Below are 5,133 nucleotides of genomic sequence, written 5' to 3' on the forward strand. Positions count from 1 at the left end.
GTAGATTTCTGAGTTCGAGGCCAGCCTGGTCTACAGAGTGAGTTCCAGGACAGCCAGGGCTATACAGAGAAACCCTGTCTCGAAAAAGAAAAAAAGAAAAAGAAAAGAAAAGAAAAGAAAACTCAGGTATGATGGCACACACCTTCGATCTCAGTGGTTGGGCAATGGAAGCACATGGATCTCCGTGAGTTCAAAGCCTGCTTGGTCTACAGTGTGAGTTCCAGGACAGCCAGGACTGTTACATAGAGAAACCCTGTCTCAAACAAACAAACAAACAAGGATTCTGTTATCCAAAAAAAGGAAGAGAGTGGGCTCTGAGTGGGCCGTGAGGGGTATCTATTACACCTGGGAACTGGTCATTTGAGGAGGGTAGAGGAGAAGGAGGAGAGTGAACAGACCAAGAGGTGCCGTTTTCCATGCCTGGGTTAACTTGCTCTCTTCCCTGCATCATGGGGCCAGCAAGGGATGTGAGACTCAGAGAAATGTGGCTTAGGGGCAGGAGGCAGCAGAGACAGAGTCCCCTTCCTGGTCCCGTGTCTGGGGCTCTGCTCACAGTTGATGCCCATAACACATCCAGATGGCGCCAACAGTTCCAAATCCTAAGAGCCACTCTTGGGGAAGCACTGGTGGTGGCTGGGTTGTACTGGGGGAAAGGCTCAAACCTTGTGCAGCCACGCAGACCATGGCAATAACAAATTCACGATCTCCAGTTTTCCTCGGCACCCTGGAATCCCCGTGGTCCCTTTTGGCTCTCTTCACCATAGCAACAGCTTTGACTCTTCCATACTCTCGTTCCACCGCCTAGCCCTGGGTCTCCCCTCCCATCAGGCTACTCTGCCTCTTCCTTCATGCAGAAAACAGAGGCCACCTGACTTGGGTCTGCCTTCTCCTTCATCACTGACCTGGCACTGAACTCTCTTCTCCTTCCCTCCCGACTAGCACGGGAAGTTGGTCTGTCCCTTAGAATTTTCTATATAGCCAATGTCTAAAAGGAGAGCAGCTAGGCACGTGAAGAGACTGAACACTTCAGGTTTTTATTTTATATTATTTTATTTAAATTATTTTTTAAAATAGCCACATGTGAGAGAGGCCACATGTGAAAGAGGTTTGAAACTCATTTATTTACCTACTTATTTGAAAGCTTTTTTTTTTTTTTTCTTTTTTTGAGACAAGGTTTCTTTGTGTAGCTCTGGCTGTCCTGGAGCTCATGCTGTAGATCAGGCTGGCCTCGAACTCAGAAATCTACCTGCCTCTGCCTCCCAAGTGCTGGGATTAAAAGCGTGCTCCACCACTGCCTGGCTTGAAAGCATTTTTTAAAAAATGTGTTTATTTATTATTTATATCAGTACACCATCACTGTCTTCAGGCACACCAGAAGAGGGCATCAGATCCCATTACAGATGGTTGTGAGCCACCATGTTGTTGCTGGGAATTGAACTCAGGACCTCTGGAAGAGCAGTCCTTAACCTCTGAGCCATCTCTCCAGCCCGCTTGAAAGCATTTTTATTTTTATTTTATTTTTTGTTTTTTTTTTTAAGATTTATTTATTATTATATGTAATTACACTGTAGCTGCTTCAGCCGCACCAGAAGAGGGCGTCAGATCTCATTACGGATGGTTGTGAGCCACCATGTGGTTGCTGGGAATTGAACTCAGGACCTGCGGAAGAGCCGTCAGTGCTCTTAACCGCTGAGCCATCTCTCCAGCCCGCTTGAAAGCATTTTTAAATCCAGAGTTTCCCCCCTTAGTCCTGTGCCACCGCTGAGCAGCAGGACCTAAGAACTCTGGATTAGAGAGGCAGAGGACGGAAGGCTGAGAGGATCGCTTACCAGGATCTGCGGTGGAGTCACAGAGCAGGGAAAGTACCACTCAGCCTTGCTCTCGCCAGCCACAGTGAATTGTGCTGACACATGACACACCTGAGGGACAGTGAGAGACTTTCGCCATGAAAGTGGAATGCAGCCATGTCAGTGTTGACAGGGATGAACAGAGTTGGAAGGAGGAAGAGTCCAACGCTGAGGCAGGAGGGAGCGGGGGAGGGGGAGGGAGTGGGGGGGGGAGGGAGGAAGGAGCTCCGGTGCTGACGTCATCGCCGAGCTACGGCAAAGCGCAACGACCTGTTACCTTTATTTTCTCCTTAATCCCAAATGCAAGCAGTCGAAACACAAAGAAGCTGAACCAGTTCTCTGCTGGTGTCTCCGCTCCATTTCCTAGAACTAAACATCTTAGACCTGATGAATTCAAGTACCACAACACCCCACATCCCGCCCCCGCACCTCCCCACCCCCATCTCCAGCCACCTCCGCACCGCTTGGCTAGCCTGTCCCTTCCAGAGTGTGTGACATCAATGAATTCTTTCTCCCCAGAAGCTCGAGGTTTTGCTCCTACGCCTACCTCCCACTCTCACCGCGCTTAATCCTTGACTCTGTCCAGTTTTTCTGCCCACTCTCTATTAAGTGCCGCTTAATGACGAAGCTCCGCCCCAGCCCTTAAGTCTGTGCCCGCTGGCTTATTGGAACAGCGTTCTTCCTATAGCTTCAGGGTACTTGAGTACTGGGGGTACTTTAGATTCCCTCCGCTGGTCCTACTAGCTGCCTCCCCTGAGGCTTCCAAGTTCTGCAAGTCATGAAACGCCAGGGGTCTCCCTCTAAGCACACACCAGCAAGGGTTTTAGAATCAGTAGTCTGCTCGGGGAGTGACAACAGGAAGATAATGGAGAAGTTGGGTCAGGGGTTGGTGGATAGGGAAAACGGAAGCAGTTGAGGGCAAGTCCCCTCTGATGGCCATGAGGGTTTACTGCCCTGGGAAATGGCCTAGACAGACCACAAAGCTATCCTACTCGAGAGAGGAACTGGGCCCCCCCTGGGCTTGGGTCTATTCTGAGAAGCACACCCCTGTGCCCCACCCCTTCTTATTCCCCCTTTTGGAAGTCAGCTCCAGATGACATCTGTCCTGTGGCCCCATCTGTAGTCATAACTGACGGGTCAGGGAGAAATGGCCAAACCAACCAGATTTACTTTTCCCGGATCCCGGAATCGCTGGATCTGGACTTAGAGCCCAGTGGGATGATGCTTTCTGAGAAGTGGAGAAGTCATGTGTTATAGAGACTGACCGGTGGGTGTCCAGAGAGTCAGAACCACATAGCTCAAGCGGAACTGAAAGATCTGCCTCAGCACAGAGAGATTTTAGCTTCAGATGATACTTGTAGGTCCTGACGAGATCAGGCCACAGTGCAGACACTCCCACAGCTACTGAGAGATAGCGTTTCCTGTTGTCTTTGCAGACGTTATCTGTAACTCACAGAAAACCTCCAGGTTCCTCTAAAGAAACTGGGCCTTCAGTAACTTGTAACCAAACGACTACACACACACACCACATGCACATACCACAAATATGTAACACACACACACAGACACACATACCACATGCACACAGACACAGACAGACAGACAGACACACACACACATGCACACTATACACATACAGACACACCCACACTACACACATAAAGACACATACACTACACACACACAGACACACATACAGACACACCCACTCCACACACACACACTACACACACACCACACTCCAGACACACACACTACACACGCACCACATGCACACAGACAGACACACACACACATATACCACATGAACACAGACAGACACACACACACACTCTCTCTCTTTTCCAAAAAAGTCATCCTTCAAATCCTACAACCTCCGTTCACATCACAACCTGGCTTTCTGCTTCACAAAGAAATAGACCACCAATGGCCATATTCTTCTCAAACCAGCTTACTCTTCAAAAGTTGCAGCCCCCTGCCCAATCGTCCCTTGACTGCCTATCTCCCATTTAGAGCAACTCTTATGCACTCGGGAGGAAGAGACGGGTGGATATGTGAGTTTGAGGCCAGCCTGGTCTGCAGAGTGAGTTCCAGGATACCCTGAGCTATGCAGAGAAGCCCTGTCTCAAACAAAACAAAACAAAACAAAGCCAAACAAAACAAAACAACAGTCAACCGCTGTGTCTGTTTCCCTCAGCGCCACACCTACACCCGACATGGCCGATCTCTGTCTGCCTCCACTCTCCTGCCTTCATGACTCCTTACTAAGATGCTTGTTTTGCTGGGAGTGTGGCTTTGATTGTTTGATGGGTTTGGGTGGGACAGGGGCTAGAACCAGGGGCCTCAGCCATGACGGGCAAGTGTGTAGGCTGAGCTACAAGCCCGTTCATGAAGATGTGATTTGTCTGTGCACTATCTAGGTACTACAAGGGTTCAGGCCTCAGAAGGCGACGTTTAATCTGGAGTCAGAGATTTTGTATTTGGTGCTTCATCAACAAGAACGAGAAGCAGGTTGGAGAGATGGCTCAGCAGTTAAGAGCACTGACTGTTCTTCCGAAGGTCCTGAGTTCAAATCCCAGCAACCACATGGTGGCTCACAACCATCCGTAGCAAGATCTGATGTCCTCTTCTGGACTGTCCAAAGACAGCTACAGTGTACTTAGATATAATAAATAAATAAATCTTTAAAAAAAAAAGAACGAGAAGCAAATGCTCTAAGTGGGGGAAACTAGCTGGAAGAAAGGGGACAAATCTCTTGTTAAACATGAATTCCCCCAGTGACTTCCCTTCCTAGAGAGTAGCTTTCTATTCCTCCAGATGCCTCCACTTCATGGATGTGGGAGCTATGTGTTCACAGCAAGTCCTACCCATGCTTAAAGGGACCCAAAGTAGCTTCATCGCCATCTTGAAATTCTTGAATTTTTTTTTTGTTTTGTTTTTTAAATCAGGGAGACTTCAAAAATTAGATAGTAGGTCCTGTTTCCAGCCATAGTCCATGCCTTATTAAATATATAATAACATACACATGTGTCCCACTTCCTATCCTTTTGGCTTTTAGCATCTGGTGATGATTAATTAATTAATCAATTGGCCAATTAAAGCACTGCTGAGATAGAACTGGAGGCCTTACAAATGCTGCTTATGTGCTTTACCAAGGAGCCACATCCAAGCCATAGACTTTGAAGATTTTTTTTTTAAATTAAAGGTTTACTTTTAGTGCCAGGCGTGGTGGCGCATGCCTTTAATTCCAGCACTTGGGAGGCAGAGGCAGGTGGATTTCTGAGTT

Source organism: Mastomys coucha, unplaced genomic scaffold (genome assembly GCF_008632895.1).
Source record: "Mastomys coucha isolate ucsf_1 unplaced genomic scaffold, UCSF_Mcou_1 pScaffold22, whole genome shotgun sequence".
Classification (NCBI taxonomy): Eukaryota; Metazoa; Chordata; class Mammalia; order Rodentia; family Muridae; genus Mastomys; species Mastomys coucha.